This window comes from Pelodiscus sinensis, chromosome 9 (genome assembly GCF_052426305.1).
Source record: "Pelodiscus sinensis isolate ZL-2025 chromosome 9, ASM5242630v1, whole genome shotgun sequence".
Lineage (NCBI taxonomy): Eukaryota > Metazoa > Chordata > Testudines > Trionychidae > Pelodiscus > Pelodiscus sinensis.
In genome coordinates, this window is record NC_143060.1 from 6,559 (window position 1) to 26,172 (window position 19,614).

General features: G+C 51.9%; 2 long non-coding RNA genes across 3 annotated transcripts; both read right to left on the reverse strand.

Moving 5' to 3' along the window:
• Positions 1-6,388: 6,388 nt before the first annotated feature.
• Positions 6,389-13,736, reverse strand: LOC149523883 (uncharacterized). Its single transcript, XR_016350220.1, has 2 exons — positions 12,884-13,736; positions 6,389-12,604 (listed from the first exon to the last, which is right to left on the reverse strand). It is a non-coding gene; the product is annotated as an uncharacterized LOC149523883 (long non-coding RNA).
• Positions 13,737-14,054: 318 nt separating this feature from the next.
• LOC142823511 (uncharacterized) lies at positions 14,055-19,519 on the reverse strand. 2 transcript variants are annotated; one of them, XR_016350222.1, is made up of 5 exons: positions 18,632-19,519; positions 17,486-18,331; positions 16,330-17,175; positions 15,176-16,014; positions 14,055-14,896 (listed from the first exon to the last, which is right to left on the reverse strand). It is a non-coding gene; the product is annotated as an uncharacterized LOC142823511 (long non-coding RNA). The 2 variants fall into 2 exon arrangements; XR_016350221.1 differs by having other exon boundaries at positions 16,319-17,175.
• Between the last annotated feature and the right edge of the window lie 95 nt (positions 19,520-19,614).

The window sequence follows — 19,614 nt, forward strand, 5'->3', positions numbered from 1 at the left end:
CGACGGGGAACGCTTCCTATGGAAATGGAAAACAATTCTCACGGTTAAGGCACGTACAACAAATGCAAACCTTCACTTCCAAAAAACCCACGTGAATTTTCCCAGTGACGTGCGCCCGGTGAACCATGTTTCCCCAAGTGAAACGCAGAGCGCGCGCGAGAAACAAACATCCCGATCGATGGCCGTACTTAACTTGCAAATGTAAAATCAAATCCACTTCCGTGAGGGAAAAAATTCCCCCGCTCACCAACTGCATCGCTGGTTTTCCAAATTAGATATCTTCTGGAGGCAGAACCTACAACGATGACAAAAATTGAATGTGACAAACAGCCTGTGTGTTAAAGACTATTGTAAGCCAGTTACATTTATGGAAATGGCATCTATTTCGACATGACTGTCCCATTCCCCCACAAACCCTTAAATAACTACATCGAGAATCGCATGTCACGAGACTCCTCGCCAGGCTAGTATCGCGATGATCCCCCCACGCACGTTCCACACAGCCCTCCTCGCCGTTATTCCCATGCTTCCGATAATACCAACGAATCTCCACGCCTATATCGCACATCTGTGATCCGTTCAAAGAAAATGACAAAACTCGACACGTTCAATCGTACGGGACGACGACCACGCTGATGACCCGACAACGGCACGCCGCCTTAGAAGCGACGACGGGCGTGGAAAAATGGCATCCGAGTTGGCTAATTACATAAGTTGAGAACCCTTTCGCAATTAGCCCGCCTCACCTAATGCAGCAAAGGCCACGTTCCTATCGTCGAGGCTGCGCTCAAAGCTCTAACTTAACACTTACCTCACGGACGCCACCGGTTATGCCGCTTCCGCTTGCGTCTCCGTTGCTGCAAACTGCGTGGACCGAACGGGATGGACTCGCCGTGTCTCGTTCCCTCGGCTCTGTACTCGAATCCTCCTGTAGCACGTCAACAAATTCCGCATTATCGCTAAAAGCGACGATGCTATGTTATCGCTCTCCGTTTGCTAAAATAACCGAGAGCCCGAGAGACCCCTGACGCATTTGTATCTATGACAAAGATGCAACTCGCTTCCTGAACGTAGCCCTCCACATTTCCCACCCCGCTGGGGCCTCTCGCTAGCTAGGACGCTCGCATCTGCCTCAGAAAACCACAACTGCATATAGAACCAAAGACAGAGATAGTGGTGATCGCTTCTGCAAACCCAGTGCATCTCTAGTGACATTGTTGCATAAATTGCTAGTTTCGTCCCCTGCAGGCTAGTTCAATTTGCCTCAAGAAGAGAGTCACGCTTTCAGGCTGGGTCCAACGCTATTTTATTGTTATCAAACAAATTGGGCCAAGGAGCTCGGTGCTCAAAGCAAGGTCGACCTCGAGCATTGCCTGAGCTGAAACTTTTATAGATTTCACATTCCTTCTGGTCAGCGTGTCGCAATGTGATTGATCACTGCAAGTTTACTCAGTTCCCTGGCAGAAAGTTTAGCAGCTTCTAAGACATACGCAATCGGCTAAATGATACCTGCTGTTTCGAGCTTAAGCAATGGAGGGGAAGAAGCACACTTAGTTTTTACTACAACATGCACATCGCTCTCTCAGGAAAAATACTCACTTCCTCCGTATGACGACCCCCCCGCTCCCATCCCTCTTGACAACAGCCACGTGTGACAGGACTTCCGTTCCTAAACAATGAACCTCAGCCTCACAAATCCTTCTGACCGTCCGACTCTCAGAAAGACACTTAACTTTGATGTCCCCTCCTGCTCTCAAGGTCTTCTTTTCCTTTGTCTACACGCCATCGCTCTCGTACGTCGTCGTCCCTCGGTCGGTGACGTCTTCCCGGACGAATGAACGAATGGTCACGATCCTCCGTGGAACGTGACGACCGGCATCCGCATCCGGTACCGTTCTTGCCCATGAGCAAACTTCAACCGCCTACTGCTTCATTAACAAAAGACATTTCTTTTACAAAGTACACTCCCCGTGCCCCACTGCCGCACCCTCTCCCCCTCGATCGCTTTTGAGGACACGGAAAATGGCTATGCTTCTACATACTCCTGCTGATCCTCCCTCTCTCGCTACCACAGTAGCCCATCGTTAACTAAGATGCTCTCGTGCTCTGCAGAAAACCGACACCCGGAAGAGGATGAAAGAAAAAAGTAGCGGTAACCAATTATGCAAGCCCAGTGCAGTGTAACAGACAGGAAACTGAGAGTGGAGCATCTCTAGCTACAGATGGGTCACTGGCCCAGAAACACCCTTTCCTCCAGAGGAAATGCATGGTCCCTTCCTACAATGACCTTCCACCCGCATGCCTATCCTACTCCCGTTAGCGACAGTCACCGTTTAGAGAGCTTCTGTACAAAAACGAGAAGACACGACCGCAGGAATGCTTCTCGTCATCAAACCCTTTGGCAGATACTTAACTAGGACGATTTGACAGGCGTTTCCCCTCTCGATGTCTCGTTCCCCTCGGTAGTCGAGGACTCACAGACCTACGGCGCTACGAGAAAAATGCATAAAAATATTCACACGTCTTGAAAATGACAACACCGATCCGTACAAAATTGGACAATACTTGCAAATGCAAATAAAACCTGACTGCAAACCTGATTGATTCATTGTACTTGTGGGGCTTTAGATGACTGAACGTGAAAAAAAAAGGAAAAAAATATAGCTGAAGTTAGCAGAGAGAACTTGCATTACACATTACAGTAGTCTCAGAGCAGCCCCTGCCTAACCCAGCCAGAAAACTGCTATGCTTCTGCAGCAGACACTATAGAAATCCTATCGATGCTAATGATGTGTGTTTTGCAGAATGGCTATCAGAAACAATTCCCTGTATCATCTTCCCGCATGCATTAAATACACTACAAATAACATAAAATGCAATTCAATCACAATACAAAAATGAGAACAGAAGAATGGTACTTTAACCAAAAATACAGACCAGCGTTACCTAATATCAACACTCACCATGATTGTAGGAGTACCTAGCTACACCTCCTCAAAGCAACCCAAAGCTGAATGACTCCCTAGGCCTAGATGCCCAGCTTAAATGCTACCATAAGCTCCGCCCCTCAATATCCCAGCATGCCTTGCAGGCCAAAGGAAGGTATAAATGCAGACTCATAGGCCACAGACTCTCTTTACTTCATTTCTACATTAGTATTTGTTAGGACAACAGATGATAAATGCTTCAGCATGAGCTGCTCTTGCCACTGCTAATCTCCACAGACTCAAACTCTGTGACCAGGTGAGGCTACAGTCACCCCCCTTTCTGGGGGCAAAGTTTTCCTTTTAGGAACCTGAAATAGGGTTTCTCAGGGCGTACATAGCTACTGGGGGCTGAAATAGCTACTTTAGATGTAGTGAAGAGGGTGTTTGAACTGGAATATATGCAGAGTGTAGGAAACATTAATTGGCTGGTGCCAGAGAGGATACACGCTGCCTCATTCTCAAGATGAAGTGGGGGGGGGTCGTTCCCTGTTATAGTGCCCGGCCACCTGATACAAACAAGAAACCCACCATGCCCCCCAGAGCCAATATGATGGGCAAATGGCAACCTGTGAGAACTTGTACTCTGATGATGTGAGGTTCAGCACTGGCCAACACTTCCTTTCAGGCTCCCTCCCCCCATCTCCTCTAGACCCCACTGCCTCCCCCAATACTTAATTTTCATACACAAAGGTCTCACACCTCAATCCTGACACAAATTATAACGTGGGTGGCCAAGTATGGACCAGCAGCTGCTAGGAGAGTGCTCAGTTCTAAAGGCAACCCAGCCCTACACACACACCCACCCATCCACCCCAGCACCACTGGTAAAGGACAAAGGTAGCAATTACCTAGGAGCCATTCCATTTCAAATGTCCCATGGGCCCGAGACAGTGGAGGTAAACACAAAACCCCTCACCCCTTCCCACCCCACAAAACCCTGTCCCAACCCCCACACCTCAAAAATCTCACCCAGAGCCAGACCCCTTACTCTTGCCCAAACCAGAGGCCCAGTCTGAGGAAACTGAGTGTACGTGGAGGACAACTAGCAACAGACACAGGACAAATTGAGTGAGCGTGAATTGGCCTGTTATTTTGAAATAACTATTCCCCAGAGCTGTGTCTAGACTGGCCAGTTTTTCTGGAAAAATCAGCCGCTTTTCCAGAAAAACTTGCCAGCTGTCTATACTGGCCACTTGAATTTCCACAAAAGCACTGACTTCCTACCGTAAGAAATCAGTGCTTCTTGCAGAAATACTATTCTGCTCCCTTTTGAGCAAAAGGGCCAGTGAAGACAGCTCAGATTTGTTTTCAGCAAAAGAGCCCCAAACACGAAAATGGCGATTGGGGCTTTTTTGCAGAAAAGCGCATCTAGATTGGGACACATGCTTTTCCACAAAAGCACTTTTTGCGTAAAAGCATTCTTGCCAATCTACATGTTCTGTTCTGAAAATGCCTTTAACGGAAAATTTTTCCATTAAAAGCATTTCCGGACAATCATGCCAGTCTAGACGTAGCCTAAAGGTGCATCTAGACTGGCAAAATTTTGCGCAAAAGTGGCTGCTTTTGCACAAAATCTTGGCAGCTGTCTAAACTGGCTGCGAGAATTTGCACAAGAACACTGACGATCTACTATAAGATTGTCCATGTTCTTGCGCAAGAACAGTGATGCTCCCGCTTGGGAAAAAGCCCTCTTCTGCCAATGTACACAGTCTAGATACAGCCTTAGAGAATTGTGCCCGCAATACCGCAAATGACCACCAAGTGTCACTCTGGAGGCGCTACAGAATTATACTTGCATTACCTGCAATGACCACCGAGTGTCACTGTGGAGGCGCTACAGAATTATACGTGCATTACCTGCAATGACCACCGAGTGTCACTGTGGAGGCGCTACAGAATTATACGTGCATTGCCTGCAATGACCACCGAGTGTCACTGTGGAGGCGCTGCAGATTTATACGTGCATTACTGCCGATGACCACCGAGTGTCACTGTGGAGGCGCTACAGAATTACACGTGCATTACCGGCAATGACCACCGAGTGTCACTGTGGAGGCGCTGCAGATTTATACGTGCATTACCTGCAATTACCACAGAGCGGCACTGTGGAGACGCTACAGAATTATACGTGCATTACCGGCAATGACCACCGAGTGTCACTGTGGAGGCGCTACAGAATTATACGTGCATTACCGCCGCTGACCACGGAGTGTCACTGTTGCTCTGCTAAGGGCAGGTATTTCGGAATGGGGCATTTCTACCCTAATAATATTTCCTGTTTTAAATTGACATGGATTCAGTGTATATGCTCAGATGATCTTACTTCCCATGTCAATTTAAAGGTAAGGCTTGTGCTGTATAACAACGTAAGTACTCCCCACAGTCACTCAAAATGGAGTCCCAGGAAGCACTGGGGAGTAACTAACAGCACGTCTATAAGACATCACTTTAGAAAAGTGGTAACGTGAGCATCCAGAGGGGAAGCCCGTTATTTTGAAAGTATTTCAGAATAACAGGCTTCTTATTTTTTGTGACATGAGAGTTTATTGTTCCAGAATAATGCCATTGTTGAAATTGCTATTTCTAAATAGCAATATTGTGTATGTTCCACTGTCGCTATTTACAAATAGCTCCTTCCTAGGGCCATTAAAGTAATTACGCTCTAGTGTTTCCTGGGGCTCTAAATCAAGGTAGCACATCCACTTTAGGGAAGCCTGCCTCAGATAGAGAAGACTTGTAATTACTCTATTTTGAAATAGCATTTCCCCATTACATTTTGGCAGGTTTTATTCTGAAATACTTGTTAAAGTATGTCTACACTACATTGACTTTTAGAATATGCTATGTAGCATGTCCTTACTAAGGGAGCCTACCTCTCACAAATTTTGATGCTTCCCTGGTGTGGGAACACACTATTTTGAAAAATATTTTCAAATACTTTATTTGAAATAACCCCCAAAATACCTTAATTCCCCAGTGTGAACATAGCCAAACATTACAGCTACACTGCAATGCTATTTCCACATACCCAAGAATCCCAAAATATCAACCCCTCATCTTCACAGCAAACTTGGTTTTTTTGGATTCATTATTCCAAAGTCCCTGTAAATATCATTCTATGAGGCGAAAGGGACGTTTTCTTAGAGCACCTTATTTTGAAATTTGGCATCACGTAGACAGCACCAAATGATGAAATAAGCCATTTTGAAATAGCATGGAGATGAAATAATTTGTATAGCTCAAATTGTGTATCTTGAGTATCTTAAGTACTCTGTAGAACTCTGAGACTCTCTTTACCCCTCCTTCACCCTCAAAGGTTCTCCCTCCACCCACTTTCCTCGCCCAGATTCTTTCCCCAGCCCCTCTCCAGCTACTTTGACCCCAAATAAAAAACACACCCACTTTGTTTCCAAAAAACAATGTCAGTTTTATTGTCTCTGCAGGGGAGGAGGGGGAGGATTAAGAGAGGAAAGGCAAAGAGGGGCAAGGCACAGGCCCCTAGTGGGGAGATCCTGGGGAGCGTGTCACTGGTGTCCTTGTGAGAAACTTTCCCTCAGGGGCTCCCAGATGTGCACCCCCACCTGATGAGCCTGCTGGATGGCAGCTGTGCACAGCTGTTCAAAGAGCCTGCTGACCTGGCCTGCCTTTGCTCCCCCACACCCCACCCAGGAGGAACACCTCCCCCTTCGGATCACAAATATTGTAGAGCACAGAACACTGGCCACTACTTGGGGGAATGTTTCATTCCCCAACATCCAGCCGGGTGACAAGACATTTCAACCTATGGGGGGAGGAATAGCTCAGTGGTTTGAGCATTGATCTGCTAAACCCAGGGTTGTGAATTCAATCCTTAAGGATGGGATTTGGGGCAAATCTGTCAGGGATGGTACTTGGTCCTGCCACAAGGACAGGGGAGTGCATTCAATGACCTCTCAAGGTCCCTTCCAGGTCTATGAGATATGTATAGCTCCATATATTTAGTTAATATAAATAAATATATGGAGCTATACCTACCTCACCTTGAGACACGAAAAGGCACCCTCCACTACAGGGCGGGCCCGGCCAAGCCGGGAATTGAAGCATTCCTTGCTAGGGTCAAGGTGTCCGGTGTAAAGCTTCGTGAGCCAGGGCAACAGAATGTAGGTCACATCCCCCACAATGCACAGTTGCATGTATATTCCCTGACCTCATCATAAGGGTGGGGGATATGAACTGCCTGCCTCCAGCTTCTGGAAGACTCTGGAGTCGCAGAAGATGCAAGCGTCACGTGCCTTCCTCAACCAGCCTAAGAAAATGTCAATAAACTGCCCACGGTGGTTGAGAGGGCCTGTGGGACCATGGAGAAGTAACCTCGTGGTTTATATACATAGATGCCTGGTAGTCGGCGTAGTCGGTGCTTGGGCAGGGATGTGGGTGCCGTCAATAATATCACCACCACACGGTTCCGTGTTGCTGAGGTGGATGACCCTGAGCAGCTGGATGGTGTCGATGGCCCGCATGTGACATAGTGCGAGTGCTGTCTACTTTGTAACCCGGTGTTCCCTCCTGGCTGTGTTGCTGTGTGTGATTCCCAATGAGTCACTCCTCACATGTATTAGCCCCAGACACCTAAGTCTCAGCCTGAGCAGGTAAGGCTGTTCCCAGAGGGTGAGACAAAAGAAGAGAGGTAGGGTCACCCATCAGGCTGGGGGGTAGGGCCTGGAAGTTGAGTTGGTCTAAAACATCCTCACTCCACCTAGCCCAGCCGAGACTAAGAAAGGGGGTGAAGCCCCTTCCCCACGAGAGGACTAAGGCTGTCTGCCCTCGCTCCTGTGTTAGCATAGCATAGGAGAGATGTTGTGTCGCTGAGAAGAAATAAACCCTTTTACTCTACTGGCTGGCCGAGAGACACATCTGGCTGGGGATGGGGGCCCAGGGTCGGGGGCTCCCCGACACACCATCACACCACACCACCTGTAGCGGGAGACCAACAAACAGAGAATCACTGGGGTGCCTGAGCCCCGTGCAGGTCCCCCAGCCCACCCCTTCCCTGCCCACACATATCAGGAGCCACCCCCTACGTAGCCTATCCCTGGCAGGGCTCTGTGAGGGTGGGACTGAAAAATTGCCTGGGAAAGGGGCTTCTCCACCACCCCCAACCACCCTTTCCCTAGGATTCCCCATTCCAGCACTTCACACCCCTCTTCTGGGACCTTAGCTGGAGAGCGCCACGCCTGCACGATGTGGGCCCTGACGGTCGACTTTTCCACACCAAACTGATTCCCGACACATCGGTAGCTGTCTGGCATGGTGACCTTCCACACGGCAATGGTGACCCTCTTCTCCAGAGGGGAATGTGGGTCGCATGCGTGTGTCCCGTCGTGTGAGGGCAGGGGAGAGCCAGGAACACAGCTCCAGGAAGGTCTCCTTCCTCGTGCACAAATTCTGGAGCACCCGTCAGATCTAGTCTCCAGCGCAAGAAGCAGCGGTGCACAGCATGGTGCAGCTGGAAGAGCTGCACTCCCAGCCAATCAGCTGGTGGTTGCGTTCCTGCATGGCCAGGAGGGCAGCCTGTAGAAACTGCAGCACGATAGCTAAGGGCCATTGAGTGCCCAGAGGCAGCTCTAGCTCCACGACTGGCAAGCTGAGGTGTCCGCAAGGACAACCGGAGCAGTCAGAGCAAAGGCTTTGCTGTCCCTCCAGGGAAAGGAGAAGCACCCGAGAAATGGCTGTACCGGGGGCGCGGTCACTTTGCTACCTTCAGAGGGTCCCTTATCCCGCTTCTCTAACACAGGACCTAGGCCCATCCCTGAGGCAGATGGTGTGGGCAGAGGGGGGTGGGATCAAGCCCACCATTCTGTGCTCCCCAGACAAATCCCTGCCCTATCCCTGAGTTCACTGGAGATCCCACTCTGTCTCCCTGCCTTCAGTGGGTACCTTCTCCTGCCTTCCTAATGTGGGAGCCAGCTCCATCCCTGGGGGGGTCTATGTTGGCTGTTTGGCCGCTCCCAGGGTGGGTGGGATGGGCCCACAAGCCTGCCCTGCCAGGTGAAAGGGTCTCAGATAGCCTCAAGCAGCAGCTCCTAGAAGTAATTGCTGACCCGAAGCCCTGCCTGAAGTGGTTCTGAGTGGCCTTAAATGCAATTCTGCATCCAATCAGTGTGGAGCTTTAGTTTGAAATCACTAAGTGATTTTTGAAATACCCTTAGGGTATGTTTACACTGCAGGCTTATGTCTTCACCGCAAGTTTCGTTCGGAGAAAGCTATTCTGGAAGATATCTTCTGGAAAAGCTGATTTTGGAAATAGCACATCTACATTAGGGGAGCTTATCTCAGACTAATTTTGAGGCTTCCCGGTAGTGTGGACGCTCTATCTCAATTTAGCGCCCCAGGATGCACTGGAAAGGACTAACTTTAGAATGAGGTGCTATTTTGACATAGCAGCAGTGGAGCATCCAGTCACTCACCCGCTGCTGAAAAAGCTTTTTCAGAAGAGGCGTTTTTCCGACACGGGTACACCTCATTCCCTGAGGAATAAGCCCTCCATTGTTTCAATTTTCTTTTGAAATAACGCAATTGCTGTGTGGATGCTACTGTTGTTCTGCCAGAATAATGTCCCTTATTCCAGAAAAATGGTACAGTGTAGACACACCCTTAGGGTATGTCTACACTGCAGCACTAATTGGAACTAACTTAATTCAAATTAGTTAATTCGAACTAAGCTAATTCAAATTACTGCATCTAGACCTAAAAACTAATTTGAATTAGCATTTTGCTAATTCGAAATAGCATATCCACATTGAGTGGACCCTGAACCAAAGTTAAGGCTGGCCACAACCAGTGCCTGCACGGCATCAGATTAGGACTTAGAGTGTGGAGCTGCTAGCCGAGGGTTGTGCTTAAAGGAACCCGACCCCCACCCCGGACAGACAGTTCTCAGGGTTCCCCACTTGCTTGTCTACCTCGATGAGGGACAGCAAAGCAGTCCTGTCTTGGAGGCACATCAAAGCACTTGGCCATCAGCCCAGCTGCACTTGCCGCAGGCTGCCATCCAAGGGGATCAATTGGGAGGCTGTCAGGATCCAGGAGGCCCTGCAGGAGAGCTTCCACCCCGAGGAGCCCGCAGAGCCACCCCAGTCCTCCCCATCGGGGGCTCATGCCCCATTCCTCCCTAACCTCCTTCCACTTACCCTTCCTGATGTAAAAAATAAATGACACGTGTGTTGTTAAATAAAGAGAGTTTCTATTTTTGAAAACTGAGGGGTGGGGATTAACCTCTGGGGAGACTGGGGAGAGAGGGTGGGAGAGGGGAGGTGGAAACCTGGGAGGAGGGAGCTGGAAGGGGGAAGCCAGGGGAAGGAGGAGAAGGGGAAGTATAAAACTATGGTACGCCATATCTTCAGTACTGTGTACAGATGTGGTCTCCTCACCTCAAAAAAGATATTTTGGCTTTGGAAAGGGTTCAGAAAAGGGCAACTACAATGATTAGGGGTTTGGAACAGGTCCTATATGAAGATAGGCTAAAGAGACTAGGACTTTTCAGCTTAGAAAAGAGGAGACTGAGGGGGATATGACAGAGGTCTATAAAATCATGAGTGGTGTGGAGAAGGTGAATATAGAAAAGTTCTTTACTTGTTCCCATAATATAAGAACTAGAGGACACCAAATGAAATTAATGGGTAGCAGGCTTAAACCTAATGAAAGAAAGTTCTTCACACAGCGCACAGTCAACCTGTGGAACTCCTTGCCAGAGGATGCTGTGAAGGCTAGGACTATAACAGAGTTTTAAAAAAAAACTAGATAAATTCATGGAGGTTACGTCCATAAAAGACTATTAGCCTGCGGGAAGGAAGAAATGGTGCCCCTGGCCTCTGTTTGTCAAAGACTGGAGATGGATGGCAGGAGACAAATTGCTTGATTATTGTCTTCGGTCCACCCCCTCTGGGGCACCTGGCACTGGCCACTGTTGGCAGACAGGCTACTGGGCTAGATGGCCTTTTGGTCTGACCCAGTATAGCCATTCTTATGTTCTTATCAGTATCAGAAGTGCACCGATGGATACAGAGCACGTAGCTCCACGGGATCTGGTGCTTCTGGGGCGATGACTTAAAAGCCAGCTCCCCACGCGCACAGGCTCTCACCTGCCCCCAGCCCTTGCTGACTCTCTATTAGAGACAACAAGGGGGAGGGAAGCGTGTGTAGTTGTCAGGATTAACGGATAAGCCCAGGCTTATCAATTAATCGTATACACGACTATACGCTAATATCCCATTCACCGACTGTCACTGTTAGCATTTCTGTAACGGAGTAAGTGCACTGCCGGGAGCAGGTACGCCTTGAGAGGCCTCCAAGCTTACCCAGTACATGGAGAGACCTTTTCTCAAAGGCCCAGCTTCTGATGGGTTTGGTCCTCCTTCTGGGATGCCACCGGAATTGCTGGGATTTCACTGAGACTACTTGCTCCACTAGCCTTGCCTGCCTCTCCCTGTTTTGCTGACTTAGGCTCTCTGGCCTCTGGGAGCCCACGCAGGTTGGGACGCACCAAGTGTAGAAAAACAGAATCTGCAAACAGCTCTCTACGGTAAGGCTTAGCTAGGAAATCGTCCAGCACTCAATTGCAGTTCCCCTCCGGAAAGTACACCCAAAATAATATCTGACGCGGGAGAGAAATCACTACAATGCAAGCTCATACGTTTGCCCATCCCCTCAATGAGGAGTAACATACGCACAACTTCCCCCGCTCCCCTCCTGCTGTTAGAAATTACACAAACTACATTTGTTTTATTAAAATCTAGGTTTTACAGTTGAGACATTGCTGTCATTTATCAAAACAAAATAAAGCACGCATACCGTGTATGGGTGTAGGCATGGATGGAGGAAGGGCAGCATTAGGAGTGCAGGTTGCCATGTGATGTGGGTGTAGAAAGGAAGAGAAGGGGGCTGGGACCCAATGGATGGGAGGATGGACTGGAAGGGTCTGGAGTGTGGGATGGCTTGGGATGGGGGGTTGTTTAGAAGGAAGAGGAGAGTGGTTGAGGGAGTCCTTACATGCGGAAGGAGGGCTGGGGGGAAGGTAGTGATGGGGGTCACATGGCAGGCGGGATGGGAGTGTGGGGGGAGGGACTGTGGGTTAGGAAGGGCAGAAACGGGGGTTAAGGGTCCTATAGATGGGGGAAAGGTAGGGATAGGGATAGAGTGTGGGATGGGGAGTGTCCTAGGGAGGAAAAAGAGGGGCTGATGGAAACATGAATGGAGGGATGCTCTGGGGGTGCAGGTTGCTCTGAGTCTGTGGAGAGAAGAAGGGAAACTGAGAGACACCAGGAATAGGGGGTATGGGCTAGGGAAGAGCACTGGTGGGGGTGCAGGTTGTGTGAGCGGGAAGTTGGAATGTACTGCGGGAGTGGAACCTCCGTTTGGACGCGCTGTCTAAGCAAACGTGACTTCCCTTCCTAGACCCGAGTGGGCCGTAAGCCGAGAGATTTCCAGACCCGACACTTATCTCCCTGTCAGCGATGGCTACTCCGCTCCCAGCCGGACGGTTCTCGCCTCGCTTCGACCAAGCTCCCGAGCTCGCTGTTCTCATTTATGTTCCATCCCCAGACGGGAGGACATCGGGAGGGTTGACTTCTTATCGCTCGCTACCGAACACAGCAGAGGGGAAAAAACAAACAAACAACTTAGCGTTTCAGTCCGCAAGGACGCGGCATCGCTTCTCCTCCCACCATCGGCCACCCCCTCCCGCTGCCACTCCAGGAACGCGGACAGAACGGAGGCCTTGAATCTCTATCCACACTCTGTTGAACCGCCTACTGCCCCTTCACCAATCCCCAAGCCACCAGGCTCCGTGCCCCAGCAGGAAGCTCTCTGCCTCAGAAGAAACATACTGCCAGGACACTTGAAGATTTCAAAGCACGCACCTCTTACTCACACAGAACCATGGGAAGGCCGAACGCTGAGGACCCTTCACGTGTTCCGAGAATCAGGTCCAGGCAGCTCAAGTCCATCTCGGACGGTATCTTCTCAGCCCACGGCCCCGCATTGATTCCTCTGCAAGGGTGGCCGAAAAAGCCCAGCGTTAGCTCTCACTCATTAAGGTCTGTGGCTGTGGGAATTCTATCCTTTAGCCCTTTCCCCCCCTCTCGCCTATGTATCGGGTCGTCTACAAGAACACCGAGTCAGTCAGCCAGGACGCACCACCGCTCTCCCTTGCGCGACTGGCGTACCTGCAGAATTCCCGTTGGCTCCTGAGCCCTTAACCCTTGGAGATGCTCACCTGGAATGCCTGCAAGTGTGCTGTACAAGGACACGGCAGAAGCAGAGCAAGGACAAAGACACAGACAGAAACAGACAGACAGAACGTATTGGCCAATACTAGAGAGCAACAAGAGAGAAACACATAAGAGGCAGTCAGAAACCTTACCACCTTGCGTCTTCCTCCTCGAGCCAAGCGTCTGCAAAGGAGGACACCGTATTCCAGAGAAACCAGCAGCCCTGACAAACGGGAGCCCTGTTTCTCCCACTACCAAGGAAGCACCTCGGGAACCTCCGCTCGGACTCGCTGTCTAAGCAAACGGGACTTCCCTTCCTAGACCCGAGTGGGCCGTAAACCGAGAGATTTCCAGACCCGACACTTATCTCCCTGTCAGCGATGGCTACTCCGCTCCCAGCCGGACGGTTCTCGCCTCGCTTCGACCAAGCTCCCGAGCTCGCTGTTCTCATTTATGTTCCATCCCCAGACGGGAGGACATCGGGAGGGTTGACTTCTTATCGCTCGCTACCGAACACAGCAGAGGGGAAAAAACAAACAAACAACTTAGCGTTTCAGTCCGCAAGGACGCGGCATCGCTTCTCCTCCCACCATCGCACCGCAGCCTCCCACCATCGGACACCACCTCCCGTTGCCACTACAGGAACGGGGAGTGAAAGGAGGCCTTGAATCTCTATCCACGCTCTGTTGAACCGCCTACTGCCCCTTCACCAATCCCCAAGCCACCAGGCTCCGTGCCCCAGCAGGAAGCTCTCTGCCTCAGAAGAAACATACTGCCAGGACGCTTGAAGATTTCAAAGCACGCACCTCTTACTCACACAGAACCATGGGAAGGCCGAACGCTGAGGACCCTTCACGTGTTCCGAGAATCACGCCCAGGCAGCTCAAGTCCATCTCGGACGGTATCTTCTCAGCCCACGGCCCCGCACTGATTCCTCTGCAAGGGTGGCCGAAAAAGCCCAGCGTTAGCTCCCACTCACTAAGGTCTGTGGCTGTGGGAATTCCATCCTTTAGCCCTTTCCCCCCCTCTCGCCTATGTATCGAGTCCTCTACAAGAACACCGAGTCAGTCAGCCATGACGCACCACCGCTCTCCCTTGCGCGACTGGCGTACCTGCAGAATTCCCGTTGGCTCCTGAGCCCTTAACCCTTGGAGATGCTCCCTGGAATGCCTGCAAGTGTGCTGTACAAGGACACGGCAGAAGCAGAGCAACGACAAAGACACAGACAGAAACAGACAGACAGGACATATTGGCCAATACGAGAGAGCAACAAGAGAGAAACACGTGAGAGGCAGCGAGACACCTTACCACCTTGCGTCTTCCTCCTCGAGCCAAGCGTCTGCTGAGAAGGACACCGTGTTCCAGAGAAACCAGCACCCCTGACAAACGGAAGCCCTGTTTCTCCCACTACTGAGGAAGCACCTCGGGAACCTCCGCTCGGACTCGCTGTCTAAGCAAACGTGACTTCCTTTCCTAGACCCGAGTGGGCCGTAAGCCGAGAGACTTCCAGACCCGACACTTATCTCCCTGTCAGCGATGGCTGCTCCGCTCTCAACCGGACGGTTCTCGCCTCGCTTCGACCAAGCTCCCGAGTTCGCTGTTCTCGTTTTCGTTCCATCCCCAGACGGGAAGACACCGGGAAGGTTGACTTCTTATCGCTCGCTACCGAACACAGCAGAGGGGAAAAAACAAACAAACAACTTAGCGTTTCAGTCCGCAAGGACGCGGCATCGCTTCTCCTCCCACCATCGGCCACCCCCTCCTGCTGCCACTCCAGGAACGCGGACAGAACGGAGGCCTTGAATCTCTATCCACGCTCTGTTGAACCGCCTACTGCCCCTTCACCAGTCCCCAAGCCACCAAGCTCCGTGCCCCAGCAGGAAGCTCTCTGCCTCAGAAGAAACATACTGCCAGGACGCTTGAAGATTTCAAAGCACGCACCTCTTACTCACACAGAGCCGTGGGAAGGCCGAACGCTGAGGACCCTTCACGTGTTCCGAGAATCACATCCAGGCAGCTCAAGTCCATCTCGGACGGTATCTTCTCGGACGGCCCCGCACTGATTCCTCTGCAAGGGTGGCCAAAAAAGCCCAGCGTTAGCTCTCACTCACTAAGGTCTGTGGCTGTGGGAATGCGATCCTTTAGTCCTTTCCCCCCCTCTCGCCTATGTATCGGGTCCTCTACAAGAACACTGAATCAGTCAGCCATGACGCACCACCGCTCTCCCTTGCGCGATTGGCGTACCTGCAGAACTCCCGTTGTCTCCTGAGCCCTTAACCCTTGGAAATGCTCCGTGGAATGCCTGCAAGTGTGCTGTACAAGGACACGGCAGAAGCAGAGCAAGGACAAAGACACAGACAGAAACAGACAGACAGGACGTATTGGCCAATACGAGAGAGCAACAAGAGAGGCAGCCAGAAACCTTACCACCTTGCGTCTTCCTCCTCGAGCCAAGCGTATGCTGAAAAGGACACCGTGTTCCAGAGAAACCAGCACCCCGACACACTGGAGCCCTGTTTCTCCCACTACCAAGGAAGCACCTTGGGAACCTCCGCTCGGACTCGCTGTCTAAGCAAACGTGACTTCCCTTCCTAGACTCGAGTGGGCCGTAAGCCGAGAGATTTCCAGACCCGACACTTATCTCCCGGTCAGCGATGGCTGCTCCGCTCCCAGCCGGACCGTTCTCGCCTCGCTTCGACCAAGCTCCCGAGCTCGCTGTTCTCGTTTACGTTCCATCCCCAGACGGGAGGACATCGGGAGGGTTGACTTCTTATCGCTCGCTACCCAACAGAGCAGAGGGGAAAAAACAAACAAACAAACAACTTAGCGTTTCAGTCCGCAAGGACGCGGCATTGCTTCTCCTCCCACCATCGCACCGCAGCCTCCCACCGTCGGCCACCCCCTCCCGCTGCCACTCCAGGAACGCGGAGAGAACGGAGGCCTTGAATCTCTATCCACCCTCTGTTGAACCGCCTACTGCCCCTTCACCAGTCCCCAAGCCACCAGGCTCCGTGGCCCAGCAGGAAGCTCTCTGCCTCAGAAGAAACATACTGCCAGGACGCTTGAAGATTTCAAAGCACGCACCTCTTACTCACACAGAGCCGTGGGAAGGCCGAACGCTGAGGACCCTTCACGTGTTCCGAGAATCACGTCCAGGCAGCTCAAGTCCATCTCGAACGGTATCTTCTCAGCCCACGGCCCCGCACTGATTCCTCTGCAAGGGTGGCCGAAAAAGCCCAGCGTTAGCTCTCACTCACTAAGGTCTGTGGCTGTGGGAATTCTATCCTTTAGCCCTTTCCCCCCCTCTCGCCTATGTATCGGGACCTCTACAAGAACACTGAGTCAGTCAGCCATGAGGCACCACCGCTCTCCCTTGCGCGACTGGCGTACCTGCAGAATTCCCGTTGGCTCCTGAGCCCTTAACCCTTGGAGATGCTCACCTGGAATGCCTGCAAGTGTGCTGTACAAGGACACGGCAAAAGCAGAGCAAGGACAAAGACACAGACAGAAACAGACAGACAGGACGTATTGGCCAATACTAGAGAGCAACAAGAGAGAAACACATAAGAGGCAGTCAGAAACCTTACCACCTTGCGTCTTCCTCCTCGAGCCAAGCGTCTGCTGAGAAGGACACCGTGTTCCAGAGAAACCAGCACCCCTGACACACTGGAGCCCTGTTTCTCCCACTACCGAGGAAGCACCTCGGGAACCTCCGCTCGGACTCGCTGTCTAAGCAAACGTGACTTCCCTTCCTAGACTCGAGTGGGCCGTAAGCCGAGAGATTTCCAGACCCGACACTTATCTCCCGGTCAGCGATGGCTGCTCCGCTCCCAGCCGGACCGTTCTCGCCTCGCTTCGACCAAGCTCCCGAGCTCGCTGTTCTCGTTTACGTTCCATCCCCAGACGGGAGGACATCGGGAGGGTTGACTTCTTATCGCTCGCTACCCAGCAGAGCAGAGGGGAAAAAACAAACAAACAACTTAGCTTTTCCGTCCGCAAGGACACGACATCGCTTCTCCTCCCACCATCGCACCGCAGCCTCCCACCGTCGGCCACCCCCTCCCGCTGCCACTCCAGGAACGCGGAGAGAACGGAGGCCTTGAATCTCTATCCACCCTCTGTTGAACCGCCTACTGCCCTTTCACCAGTCCCCAAGCCACCAGGCTCCGTGCCCCAGCAGGAAGCTCTCTGCCTCAGAAGAAACATACTGCCAGGACGCTTGAAGATTTCAAAGCACGCACTCTTACTCACACAGAGCCGTGGGAAGGCCGAACGCTGAGGACCCTTCACGTGTTCCGAGAATCACGTCCAGGCAGCTCAAGTCCATCTCGGACTGTATCTTCTCAGCCCACGGCCCCGCACTGATTCCTCTGCAAGGGTGGCCGAAAAAGCCCAGCATTAGCTCTCACTCACTAAGGTCTGTGGATGTGGGAATTCTATCCTTTAGCCCTTTCCCCCCCTCTCGCCTATGTATCGGGTCGTCTACAAGAACACAGCGTCAGTCAGCCAGGACGCACCACCGCTCTCCCTTGCGCGACTGGCGTGCCTGCAGAATTCCCGTTGGCTCCTGAGCCCTTAACCCTTGGAGATGCTCACCTGGAATGCCTGCAAGTGTGCTGTACAAGGACACGGCAGAAGCAGAGCAAGGACAAAGACACAGACAGAAACAGACAGACAGGACGTATTGGCCAATACTAGAGAGCAACAAGAGAGAAACACATAAGAGGCAGTCAGAAACCTTACCACCTTGCGTCTTCCTCCTCGAGCCAAGCGTCTGCAAAGGAGGACACCGTATTCCAGAGAAACCAGCAGCCCTGACAAACGGGAGCCCTGTTTCTCCCACTACCAAGGAAGCACCTCGGGAACCTCCGCTCGGACTCGCTGTCTAAGCAAACGGGACTTCCCTTCCTAGACCCGAGTGGGCCGTAAACCGAGAGATTTCCAGACCCGACACTTATCTCCCTGTCAGCGATGGCTACTCCGCTCCCAGCCGGACGGTTCTCGCCTCGCTTCGACCAAGCTCCCGAGCTCGCTGTTCTCATTTATGTTCCATCCCCAGACGGGAGGACATCGGGAGGGTTGACTTCTTATCGCTCGCTACCGAACACAGCAGAGGGGAAAAAACAAACAAACAACTTAGCGTTTCAGTCCGCAAGGACGCGGCATCGCTTCTCCTCCCACCATCGCACCGCAGCCTCCCACCATCGGACACCACCTCCCGTTGCCACTACAGGAACGGGGAGTGAAAGGAGGCCTTGAATCTCTATCCACGCTCTGTTGAACCGCCTACTGCCCCTTCACCAATCCCCAAGCCACCAGGCTCCGTGCCCCAGCAGGAAGCTCTCTGCCTCAGAAGAAACATACTGCCAGGACGCTTGAAGATTTCAAAGCACGCACCTCTTACTCACACAGAGCCATGGGAAGGCCGAACGCTGAGGACCCTTCACGTGTTCCGAGAATCACGCCCAGGCAGCTCAAGTCCATCTCGGACGGTATCTTCTCAGCCCACGGCCCCGCACTGATTCCTCTGCAAGGGTGGCCGAAAAAGCCCAGCGTTAGCTCCCACTCACTAAGGTCTGTGGCTGTGGGAATTCCATCCTTTAGCCCTTTCCCCCCCTCTCGCCTATGTATCGAGTCCTCTACAAGAACACCGAGTCAGTCAGCCATGACGCACCACCGCTCTCCCTTGCGCGACTGGCGTACCTGCAGAATTCCCGTTGGCTCCTGAGCCCTTAACCCTTGGAGATGCTCCCTGGAATGCCTGCAAGTGTGCTGTACAAGGACACGGCAGAAGCAGAGCAACGACAAAGACACAGACAGAAACAGACAGACAGGACATATTGGCCAATACGAGAGAGCAACAAGAGAGAAACACGTGAGAGGCAGCGAGACACCTTACCACCTTGCGTCTTCCTCCTCGAGCCAAGCGTCTGCTGAGAAGGACACCGTGTTCCAGAGAAACCAGCACCCCTGACAAACGGAAGCCCTGTTTCTCCCACTACTGAGGAAGCACCTCGGGAACCTCCGCTCGGACTCGCTGTCTAAGCAAACGTGACTTCCTTTCCTAGACCCGAGTGGGCCGTAAGCCGAGAGACTTCCAGACCCGACACTTATCTCCCTGTCAGCGATGGCTGCTCCGCTCTCAACCGGACGGTTCTCGCCTCGCTTCGACCAAGCTCCCGAGTTCGCTGTTCTCGTTTTCGTTCCATCCCCAGACGGGAAGACACCGGGAAGGTTGACTTCTTATCGCTCGCTACCGAACACAGCAGAGGGGAAAAAACAAACAAACAACTTAGCGTTTCAGTCCGCAAGGACGCGGCATCGCTTCTCCTCCCACCATCGGCCACCCCCTCCTGCTGCCACTCCAGGAACGCGGACAG